This window comes from Dromiciops gliroides, chromosome 3 (assembly GCF_019393635.1).
Source record: "Dromiciops gliroides isolate mDroGli1 chromosome 3, mDroGli1.pri, whole genome shotgun sequence".
In the NCBI taxonomy this organism is placed as follows: Eukaryota; Metazoa; Chordata; class Mammalia; order Microbiotheria; family Microbiotheriidae; genus Dromiciops; species Dromiciops gliroides.
In genome coordinates, this window is record NC_057863.1 from 310,416,147 (window position 1) to 310,429,228 (window position 13,082).

At 35.9% G+C, this 13,082-nt stretch overlaps 1 pseudogene; it reads right to left on the minus strand.

The window, feature by feature from the left end:
* Nucleotides 1-8,832: 8,832 nt before the first annotated feature.
* Nucleotides 8,833-9,400, minus strand: LOC122747519 (annotated as a pseudogene).
* Nucleotides 9,401-13,082: the final 3,682 nt, after the last annotated feature.

Consider the following 13,082-nt stretch of genomic DNA (forward strand, 5'->3'; position numbering starts at 1 on the left):
ATGATTTCTTCAGCTTCATTAAGTTCAATTATCATCTATACAGATGATTATCAAATATATCTATATCTATCATCTATCTATATCTAGAACTAGTAACTCTTCTAAGCTCTGGTCCTGTATTATGTATTTTTTTTGACATTTAAAATTTGATGTTTCATAGGCATGTCAATCTCAATATGTTTGAAAATTCCTTATAATTCCCCCCAAACCTTCCCTTCTTCCAATTTTTCTATAACTAACAAGGTACTATCATCTTCCCCATTACCCAGGTTCAATCTTAGTGTTATTCTTAAATGCTTACTTGCACTAATCACATATGTCAAATCTGTTGTCACTTTTTGTTTGTTTTTTAGTTCTACCATCATATATGCCATATATATCTCCCTCTCTCCACTCACATAGACATCATGCTGATGCAGAACTTTATTAACCCTTTGCTTTACTATTTCTATAGTATTTTGGTTGTTCTTTCTACATCATGTCAGTCTTCAGTTCAACCCATCCTCCAAAATCATCTTTCTATACAAAATACAAGTCTACCCATTTCATCCTCCTACCTCCCAACTTAATAAATTCTAGTAACTCTATGCTGTATCCAGGATCAAATAAAATGTTTTGATTGGAATTTGATATGCTTCATGTTCTGGCCTTTTCTTACCTTTATACTCTTCTTATACCTTACTCCCATCCAATAATTATATATTCTTTTAAGCTCACTCTCTTTCTATTGACTTCATACCTTTGTATTTGCTATCTCCATACCTTTTATGGTCTTCTTTTTTATTATTATGGTCTTCTTATTTACTCTTATGTACTGGATTCCCTGTGTTTCTTCAATACCACCTTCTGTAAGAGGCCATTCCAGTTTGCATACCCTCTATACTTTTAACCCCATGATTAGTGCTTTCCTTTATAATTTATCAGTAAATATGCATTTATATGCACACACACCTTTATATACACATATACTGATTGTTCACTTATGCTTAGAGCATGTGACAGACATGTAATAACAGATAAAACAGAAAAGAATACCGTGTCCAGCTTGTGAAGAACTTTAAATTCTACCTGATAGTCAATAGGAATCACTTTAACTTTTTGAGCAGAGGAGTGACATAATCTATGTTTAAGAATTATTGGTAATTGCATAAAATATAAATTAGTGTGGGGAGAGAGAAAAAATAGGAAGAAGTAATTTTTAACAATTGTAATATCCTGAAGGGGAGAAATGAGGGCTTAGACTAGAGTGCCTATAGTGTGGATAGAAAAGGATTTTATAGATTGGTAAATTTTCACATGAATAGAGCTGATAGTAAAGTACAACCTCTAGGGTTTTTGCTAAGAACCAACCATTTGCTCAATAATGGGGAATTTAAAGGGTTGACATAACAATTATATTTATCTAAGGAAAAACGGAGTAAAGGCTAATGAAAAGGCAAAAGTCACCTAATGATGGGGAAGAAAAAGAGCTTCGTCTGGATGTAAGACAACATGATACAGTAATGAAAGAGGAGGCAGATCATACTTCTGTGGGCAAAGCTTGATTTTTCCTTTGCAAATTATGAGCTGAGAAGCACCAATATGCTAGCCGACCCTAGGGGTCAGAAGCATAGGACTTTTCCTGAACATACATCATATCCATGCCTTAGACACTTACCTAGTTGCATGTCCTTTTGATGAGCACTTAACCTCAATGAGCCTCAGTTTTCCCATTTGTAAAATTTAGGTAATGATAGCACCTAATATTGAGGATAGCTAGGTAGCACAACGGATAGAGTACTGAAACTAGAGTCAAGAAGACTCCTTTTCTTGAGTTCAAATCTGGCCTCAGACTTTACTTAACTGTGTGATCCTGGGCAAGTCATTTAATCATGTTTGCCTCCATTTCATCACCTATAAAATGAACTGAAGAAGGAAATGGCAAACAACTCTAATATCTTTGTGAAAAAAACCCCAAATAGGGTCACAAAGAGTTGGACATGACTGAGAAAGACTGAACATCTATAAACCTGACAAGGTTGTTATGAGATTCAAATGAAATAAGGTATACAAAGTAGTTTGCAAAGCTTAAAGCATAAATGTGAGCTATAATTCCTTTGATAGAATACAATCTACTTGAAAGGAGGGCCTGATTCATTTTGTATCCTCAGCACCTAGCATATTCCTTGGCTCATAAAGGTAAATTAGTAAACGCTTGTTAAATGGAATTGAGTTGAATTGGAATGAATTGATTTGACTACATGAAAAGGAGCAACTTTTTAGGGAAAGATCTTTTAAGGTTGGATTTTGCTTTATGAAGTCAAATGAATTTAGTGATCAATAAATAATACATATAATGTGATGTTAAAATACCTATACTTTTCAGAATCAAATATATTATGTCTATGAACACAGGACTTGATTATCTTTTTGTTTGCATCTTTTTTTTTCTTTCAGGGCAATGAGGGTTAAGTGACTTGTCCAGGGTCACACAGCTAGTAAAGTGTCAAGTATCTGAGGCCATATTTGAACTCAAGTCCCCCTGAATCCAAGGCTGGTGCTTTATCCATAGCACTACCTAGCTGCCCCAAAAGCCATTTCTTTTTAAAAATTATTTTTAGTCTGTAATTAAGAAACACTAAACAAAATGGCCATTTTCACATAAATAGTAAAACAGAAAAAGAGAATCATAGGCTGATATATGAAACTACACAACCCTGTTATAAACAGCTTTCTTTTCCACTAAGTATATGTTCAACCTGTAGCTTACAAAGCTGTCCTGCTTATCTTTGCTTCTTTCTGTCTTTTCTTCTTAGGAAAAAAAAAAGTCCCAATGACTCTTTATTTCCTTTCCTCTCTCAGTCTCCTCCTCTCTTTCTCTGTGCCTCTGTCTCTTTCTCTTCTTCCATCCTTACATATGGTCAAGAATGTCCAGAAAATTAGAAGTTGGAGAGGAGAAAAGACCTTGTTTGCCTGCGCATTTCCCTTAAAAATGGAAGTTTGGGGAAGTACTGACCAATTAAAGGAAGTGACTGTATGAGTAGAGTGTAAGCCCAGGGACCATGTGAGGACCTACTTTAAGGTGTCTGCAAGAGCAGGGTGAATATCCAGGAGGTACATGTTGCTGTGGTGTGATAGAGAAAAAACTGGAGAATAAGGAGTAGAGACCAAAAAATGATAAAAAAAATAGAAGAAAAGTGAATAGTGAGAAATAAAACAAATTACTTGTAGTCAGTGCATAAGCAAAGAAAATAAATTCCTAAATTACTAGTGTTCAAAAAAGTATCTTAAGTCTTTCTCATGAGTCTATCATCTCTTTGTCACAACCTGGATATTATCAGTACTCTCAAATCATAGTTGTTTGCATGTCTTTCAGAATTGTTTTCTTTATAATATTTTATTTTTAAAATATTGTCCTGATTCTTCTAGCCTTTCTGCACTAGTTCATAAAGTTTCTACCATGTGGTTCTCTATTTCATCATTTCTTATAGCATGATAATATTTCATTACATTCTTATGCAATAGATTAAGCAATTCTTCAATATCTGGACATATTTAGTTGAATTTCTCTGATATTACTATAAGGACTGTTATAAATAATGTTGTGTATCAGGGTTCTTTTCCTCTTCCATCTCTTTGGAGTATAGGACTAGTAATGTTATTGCTTTGTATCTGGCTATATTTGGTTTAGTAATTTTTGGTGTAAAGTCCAAATTTATTTCAATAATCACTGGACCAATTCAGAATCCATCATAATTTCATTAGTGTGCCTATTTTAACTAACCTCTCCAAATGTCATATTCCTGTTTTTGTCCTCTTTGCCAATTGAATGAGTGTGAGTAAGAACTTCAGATTTGTTCTCAATTACACTTCACTATTTATTAGTTATTTGGAACTTCTCCCCCCCCTTGGTCAGTTGCATTTCTTATTTTGAAAGCTGTCTGTTAAGATCTACAACATTATATACTAACTAATTACTCATTCTTAAATTGTAATTTTTCTTATATATTTTGGATATATCTTTGCTGAAGAAACTTGATGGATATGAATGTATGTGTGTATACATGTGTATGTATGTGTATATGTTATATATATGCCCATACACTCATGTATCTATATACATATGTATATAATTTTACAAACCTCTTAATTCCATTCTGATTTTAACAGCATTGGTTTTGTTTGTCCAAAACTTTTTTTTAATTTATTAAAAATTGTCCATTTTATCATTTTAACTCCTATGATCTTCTCTAGCCCTTGTTTCATCAAGAACTGTTCTATATTCCATAGATTTGAAAGCTGTAGTTGTTTAAAATGCATTTTCTTTTTCTTTCTCTTTCTTTTGGGATATGTTGGTATTATACAGAAATACTGATATTTTATGTACATTGTTATCGAAGGACTTTGGTGAATTTATTGTTTATAATTAATTTTATTTTGGTCTTATTTTAAATTATTTTTTCAATTGTCAATATTTGTTTTCTTTCACTAACACACCAAAAAAAGAAAGAAAAATAAATCAATAACCTATTAAGTAGAGTAAAAATTGGCTATGTCCAGAAATATGTATGTATTCTGCATATGATTCCATCACCTCTCTGCCATGAGGTAGATAGTATTCTTCAACATCTGTCTTTAGAATCTTGTTTTATCATTTGCATTGATCAAAAGCCCTAAGTTTTGGAAAACAATTAGTTTTTACAATGTTGATGACATAGTATAACTTATTCTCCTGATTCTACTCACTTCCTTGTATGCCAGTCCATACATGTTTTCCCAGGCCTCTTCAAAATTATTTCTTTTTTTCTTATAGCAAAATAGTGTATAATTATACTCACATTTGACATGTTCATTCATTCCAGAATCATGTGCACCCTTTTATTTTCAAGTTCTTTGACACCTGTAAAAGAGCCATTGAAATATTTTTGTGCTTATATCTGTTTGTTATTTCTTTTACCTCTTTGGCATATAGTAGTGTTGTAACTGAATCAAGAGATGAGTATAGTAAAGTTATTTGGCAGTGGTAGTAGTTCCAAAATAATTTCTAAAATGACTTGATTCCACATCATTCTAAATTCAGCCACTAAATGATTTTTTTAATTGTTATTATTTTAAAGAAAATAAATATTTTTATTTATAATTTTGGGTTCCAATTTTTATCCCTCATTCCATCCCTTCCCCTCCTCCCTCCCTGAGGTGGCAAACAATCAGATATGGGTTACAAATGTATGATTATGTAAAACATTTCCACATTTGTCATTTTGTGCAAGAAAACTTGATAAAAGGGGGAAAATGAAAGAAAGTGAAAAATAGCATGTTTCAGTCTGTTCCATCAATATTAGTTCTTTCTTTGGGGATGGATAGTATGTTTCATCAATAGTCCTTTGGGATTGTCTTGGATAATTGTATTGTTGAGAATAGTCAAGTCATTCATAGTTCTTCATCAAACAATATTGCTGTCTCTGTGCACAATGTTCTTTTGTTTTAAAATTATTTTAAAAAATAATGTTGGGGCAGCTAGGTGGCACAGTGGATAGAGCACTGGTCCTAGGGTCAGGAATACCTGAGTTCAAATCCAGCCCCAGACGCTTAACACTTACTAGCTGTGTGACCCTGGTTAGGTCACTTAACCCCAATTGCCTCCCACCCCCCAAAAATAAAAATGTTGGTCTGGTCACATCACACTCTGCTTCCCACCTATCTCCAATCAATTAAGTCCAGTGACTTCCTATTGCTTCCAGGAACAAATACAAAATGCTGTGTAGCTCCCTTCTATCTTTGCAGTCTTCTTACACCTTACCAACATATACTCTTTTATCCAGTGACACTGGTCTCCAGGTTGTTACACAATCAAAACCACCCTTTACTTGCCTCAGAATTGAACTGATTTGCATTTCCAATCACTCTCAATTCCTTGATTCTTTATTATCTCTAGGTTTTCATAAGAATTATCTCTCAAAGTTCTCCTTCTACCTGTATGACCTCCTCCTCAGTGTCCCTTGCTATTTCTTCACCTAAGTCACATCTGTCAAGTCTAAGTATTTTCCAATGCTGAGACCCTCCTCTCTTCTACCTCTATTCTATTTTGCTTGGTGATCAATCAGTCAATAAATATGTATTAAGTACCCACTATATGTCAAGTGCTGTGCCAAGCCCTGGGGATACAAAAATAGAAAAAAACAATGTTTATGTTCATAGACCTTAGAAAGAGACAACATGAAAACAAATATATACAAAACAAGCTATATACAGGGGTTAAATAGGAAATATATATATATATATATATATATATATATATACATACATACATACATATATATATACACATTATATATGTGTATGTGTATTCCTACTTATATTGATTTAAACATTATATATTCATATAGCATTATATAATACATTATCATATAATATATAATTTTAAAATGTATGTTAAATTTATTCATATTATATTAAAGTATATTTGTTATATATTGATATAGAATATATATTATGTATGCATATATGTATGTATATATGTATAGACATACACCTTATATATGTATATAGACATACACCTACACATACACTTTTACATACACATACATATACATACACACACACATATACATATACACACAGAATTCATTGGAATTAAGAGGGATTAGGAAAGGCTCCCAAAAGGAAAGTCAGATTTTAGCTGGAACTTAAAAAGAAGTCAGGTTAGTCTATAGTTGGAATTCATGAGGAAGAGCATTCCAGGCATAGGAGATAGCCAAAGAAATTACCTGAGCCAAGAAATGGGGTATTTTTATTGTGGAGGCCAGTGTTACTGGATCAAAAAGTATATGGTGGTGATTACAGTATAAGAAGACTGCAAATGTGTATGGGGGGCAAGGAAGGGAGGTTAGTTATGAAGGGCCTTCAATATCAAACATCATTTTGTTTGCTCCAGGAGTTAATAGTAAGTCACTGGAGTGAATGGAAGTTGGGAGGGTAGTGTGTGACATGATCAGAATGATGTCTTTTGTTTAATCATTTTAATGGCTAAATGTAGAATAAATTGAAATTCAGAGAAACTTGAAGTAGCCAGACCAGCTAGCAGGCTATTGCAACAATCAAGGCATGAGGTGATAAGGACCTATATTAGAATGTCAACATTGTTCAAGGAGAGAAGGAAGTATATTTGAGAGATGTTGCAAAGGTGAAAGTAGGTCTTGGGAAGAGCAAGGATATAGGCAGGGGTGAAAGATAGTGAGAAATTCAGAATGACTCAGGTTTCAAGCTTGAGGGTATGAAAGGATGGTGTTGCTCTCTACAGTGATAGGAAATGTAAGGGCATGAGTGAAGGATTTAGGGGGAAAAAGAATGAGTTTTCTTTTGGACATAATGATTTTAAGATGTTTACTGGACATACAGTTTTAGATGTTTGAAAGTCAAATAGAGATGTGAGATTTGAACTCAGAAGAAAGATTGGTGCAGAAAAGGTAAATTTGAGAATCATCAGCATGGACATGGTAAACCTATGGGAGCTAATGATGTCACCAAGTAAAGTATATAGAGGGAGAAAAGAAGAGGTCCCAGGAAAGAACTCTGACGTGCACTTATAGATAGAGGGCATGATCTGGAGAAGGATTCAGCAGAAAGTAGAAGGAGTAGTCAGATAAGTAGCTAGAAAACCAGAAGAGGGTGATGCCCACAAAATCTAGAGAGAAAAGAGTATTAAGGTGGAGATAGTGATCAACAGCATCAAAGGAAGGCTGCAGAGAGATAAAAGAGAATGAAGACTGAGAAAAGGCTATTGGATTTGGCCACTAAGCAATCATTAGTAGTTTTATAGATAGTAGTTTCTGTGGAATGCTATGGTTAGAAGCCAGATATAAAGACATTAAAAGAGGGTGAGGGGAGAGAAAGTGGAGGGAACTATTATAAATTACCTTTTCCAGGAGGTTGGCTATAAAGTTTAGAAGAGATATGAGACAATAGTTAGCAGGGATGAAAGGATCAAACTATGGTTATATTTTTGTTTTTTTCAGGATAGGGAAGACTTCGGTGTGGAGAAAATGAACCAGTAGAGAGAGTTATATTGAAAATAAGTGAAAGTGTAGTAATGGCAGAGAGGGAAATTTATTCGAAATGATAGGATGGGATGGGATCACTTGAGAAAGTTAAGAAGTTGGCCTTGCTAAGGATTAAGGACACTTCATAATGAAAAGCAGGGAAAGTGTCAGAAGGCATATGAGTGATATAAGATGAGGAAAAGGGGAGAAGAAAGAGTTCACAGTGAATTGCCTCAAATTTTTCTAGAAAATATGAGGCAAAATTCTCAGCTGAGAGAATGGGGAGAGACAGAGTCATGGGATGTTTGAGGAGGGATGAAAAGGTTTAGAAGAGCCACTGTGGAGAATGGGATACTGAGTTGGTAAGGGAGTTATTGTAGGATTGCCTGGAAATAATGACAGTCCAGTTGAAGTTCTATAACATCAATTTGTAGTGGACCTAGTAAGATTATGTAATTTTCTCCACCTTTGTTCAGGAGTATGCATGTAGGTGCAAAGGTAAGGAAGGATGAAAGCATTCCAAGGCTGTGGTTTGGCTGGGAATAATCCATGACAGTGGGAAACTACATAATTGGTGAGAAAAGAATATGGATTCAAAAGAGCAGGACATTGTAGAATTACATTTCCCTCTCAGTCATCCCTTCTCTTTCACTTTTTTTTTTCATCTGTACCAAGTCACTTTATTGGGATGTAAATGGTGGTAGTTTTTTGGTACAGATTATGAAAAGGTCAGATAACCAAAATATGCATGCACTGAAAGACAGGAGGAGTGGCACCCACAGTTCCCAGGTGTGGGGGAAGCCAGGTGTGTGGCTTACCTCTTGTTGTCACTGTCTCCAAGGGTGTGCTTGTCAAAAAGATATTCTGCCATGCCAGAATTGGGGGCCCCCATTTTGCACAGGTTGGTTACATGATCACCCAATTGTTTGATGGACTTTACCTGTTTGTCCAGGTAGTGGGTTTTGATGAAATCACATAAATGGGGGTCATTTTTGTCAGTTGCCAGCTTGTGCAGTTCCAGTAAAGACTGATTGACATTTTTTTTCCAAGTTCAGAGCACACTCCATTGCATTCAGTCCGCTCTCCCAGTCATTTCGGTCTGGTTTCTTGATGTTCTGCAGAAGATGCAGCCACTGCGTTGGTTCTGCAGCTTCATCAACTTCTCAGCGTGCTCCCGCTCCTCATGGGACTGGTGCAGGAAATACTTGGCAAAGTTCTTCAGGGCCATGTCATCTCGGTTGAAGTAGTAAGACATAGACAGGTAGACATAGGAGGTGTAGAGCTCCAGGTTGATCTGCCGGTTGATGGCGGCCTCAGAGTCCTGGTTGTAGTTCTGTCGCACCTGAGAGGGAGACGAGGTCGTCATGGAGGCGGAGATGGTGGAGGCGACTTAGAGGAGGAGGCGGAGGGAGGAGGTGGCTGCGCAGCCACTAAGGTTGGGACAGCGGCGGGGGCGGTGGCGACGGCTTGGGTGGCTGAGGCAGAGTGCTGCTGCTCAAACTGTAGGACAGAGAAGTGTTGGTTAATGTAGGTGAAGGTGGAGACGAAGGGCAGCTCCGGCCGGGAATCGAGCAGCGGGTTCTGTCCAAGCACTGTTGAAGCAGGAAACCACAGCGACTCCCCTTCTCTGCACTTCTGGCCTCTTTCACTTATTTTCAGTCATTCTCTCTTTCCTGACACATTTCCTCCTACATACAAATACATCTATGTCTACCCTAGCCTGAACAAACAAAACAAACAAAACCCTCACTTGATTCATCCATCCCTGCTAAATATTGTCTGATATCTCTTCTTGCTAGCCTCCTAAAAAAGGTCATCTACTGTAGATACCTCTGTTTTCTCTCCTCTTATTCTTTTCTTAATTTCTTACAATCTGACTTCCGACCTTATCATTCAACTGAAACTGTTCTCTCCAAAATTATTAATGATCTCTTATTTGAATAGATTGACCAAAAAGTCAAGATGGGGAGAAGAGGTGAGAGTGGCTAGTGAAGAGGTGGTGGGCTGGAAAGAACTGAGTGGAGGTCATGGTGTAGATAAAGAGTAGGGTCACAGGGGGCAGCTAGGTGGAGAAGTGAATAAAGCATCAGGCCTGAATTCAGGAGTACCTACCTGAGTAATGTAAAGAATTAATTGTTATTTGATGTTTTTATGCCAGTGCACACTGGCCTGGGGCTTCACAAACGGCATGGTGCTCCACCCACTGGTTGTAGCTGTTGCCATGGCGCTGGCACCTCATTTCATCACCACTCACTGACACCTACATGGGCCTGGCAAAATTATAATGATTGGAAGCCTAGTGAGGGCAGTCATGTGACTGTCAAAGCGGCCATCCCATTGGCTGGGGCTATGTGGGTTTTTTCTGGGATTGGGGGAGGAGAACTGGGCATTCTAGCTGGACACTGGAAGGCGACAGGAATTCTGTTGTGTATTCTCAGCTGATTCCTGGGCGGTGGTATCTTCTGAGGTTGTATAATTTCCCTTTCTCCATTTTATTTCCTTTCCCTTGATCCTACTGATCCTGTTTGTGTTTTTTTTTTTTTTAAGTTCGTTCTTGTTAAAATAAATCCTGTTCCCTTTTGAGGGAGGCTGCCAGGCTCCTTCCTTGTCCCAGTATTGCGGCGAGCTGCTTAGCTAGCACTCCCCAGTAAAAAATTGGTCCCCACAGTTCAAATCCAGCCTCAGACACTTGACACTCACTGGCTGTGTGACCCTGAGCGAGCCTTTGGAGAGATAAGGGGATTTCAGAGTTCTTGTACATGGAGGCGGTAAATTTGTGGCAAATGGTAAGATCAAGTGTATGACCATCTTTCCATGTGGTTGAGGTAGGTGGAGGATTAGGTCATGGAAGGTGAGTAGGATAAGGAACTGAGTAACTAAAGTAATTGAGGGAGAGAATCAATATGTAGGTTGAAATCCCCCAGTATGAGGGTAGGAGTTGGGGAAGAGAGAAAAATTGTAAGCCAGGTATCAAACAAATTGAAGGAGGAAGGAGAGTGACTTAAGGGTCTTTAGACAACAGCTACCAAGATTTTGATTGGGTAGTAGATTTAAATGACCTCAAAGGAGTTTATGGTTGCATTTCTCTCTATTTCCACTTCACACTATTATTCTAATATTTTGGGAAACTTGCGTTCAAGATTTCTAAACTGTTAACTCTTTCCAAGGGCCTGTCCATGGCTCTCATTTTGAGTTGTAGCTATCGAGTCTTGTGTAATTCAGACTATTGCTCTGTGTTACTCGAACTTTTTCCCCCATTTCTCAGCTATAAATTCAGGATTTGGACTGTTTATTATCATGATATTTTTCATTTTAGGATTAATTTTGGGAGGTGACTGATATATTTTCCACTGATTCTGAATTCTCAATAATTTTCACGATGATTTCTTGAAGCATGGTAATCAAGTGTTTTTTGTGGGGAAGGAGGGAAGTCATGATTTTCAGACAGTTTAATGATTCTTACATGATATTTCTTTGCCCTAACTTCTAGGTAAGGTGTTTTTTATAATATATACCTTAAATTTTCATTTGTATTTCAGTATCGGCTTCCTTTTAATTAAATTTCATTTCTTTATCCTTACATAGTACAGTGTTTACTGAAGCTTTGTAGTGCAAATATGGTAGTTTAACATTAATCAGTATTGATTTAATATATATATTCTAGGATAAATATGTATATGTGTATATGCTTGTATATGTGTACATATATATATGTATATGTATATGTGTGTGTGTAATGTCCTAGCATATGTGTTTAATTTTAGTTTTTAATCTGTTTTCCTCCTTTGGTTTCATCTGCAAATTATCTCATGTTTTAAAGATGATTTGGCTTTGACAGGTAGGATTCATGGTAAGTATTCTATAAACTCATTTCCAACTTCGAAGCTTTTCACTATTTTAAGGCATAATTGATCATAATCTTCCCACTTTTCTCAGTGCGATCTTTCAAATTAGCTGTCTTCTAAGTCAGTGTTTCCTCTTACCAGTGTATGTTTCACTTGAAAAAATTCATAAAGAATTTGTCACCTGAAACATGTTTCATGTCTCCTGCCCTCCTTTTTGGTGCAATTTATTCACGTGTATAAAATGATTGTTATTTTGTTTGTTTTTGCAGGGTAATGAGGGTTAAGTGACTTGCCAGGGTCACACTGCTAGTTAAGTGTCAAGTGTCTGAGGCTGGATTCGAACTCAGGTCCTCCTGAATCCAAGGCCAGTCTTTATCCACTGCACTACCTAGCTGCCCCTGATTATTTTTTTAAGTGATAGAATAAATATCTTTACTATTATCAATTTCCCACTTGGTATAATTAATGACCTTCTTAAATGGGTCAGTTTGGCATCAGCATAATGAGAATTAGTTTCTGCTTCTCATCTTTATTTCCCTCCAACTTTGTGCTATTTAACTTTGCTCTAAGCCCATGATTTACTTGCATAGAGAAAAGCTGATAGTTAAAATGAGTTCTTCTGTTCCTAGAAGATTTTATGCAGAGAAACAGACATTTCTATAATAAAAAAAAACTATTTCCCACCATTAATTCTGGATTTTTAAAGTTGTAGGATACCACAGCAATAGCAAAATGATTTGTATTTATATGTATAATTTACAGTGAAGTCAGAGGAATCTGTGTTAATGGGTGAATTTATTTTGACTTGCAGTTGATTTAAAGAATAGGGGATTTTTAGCCTTTTATTGTTATTTATTATGTTTAATGAATATTTCATATAGTTAATTTTATAAAGACCAGAGCTAAATCATACAAAGACCATTAAATGGAAAAGAATTATCAATGCCAATTTTTTTCCTAACCTCTTTTTTCTCTCAGGAAAATCAACTTAATCTATTTTATAATTTTAGTATAAATTTTCTAAATCAAAGCTTATCATTTTATATTTGAAATCTACCCAAATAAAATAAAATGTTATTTTAATCAGTGTAACCCCTCCTTGGTGTGGCCCCTTTTGTTGATCATCATATTTTAGTCTTTATACTCATCTATATTCAGTTCCTATATAAAAGAGCATCAAGTTGGATTATTCTGTTTCAAAATTTTCTCTGAAAGCAAC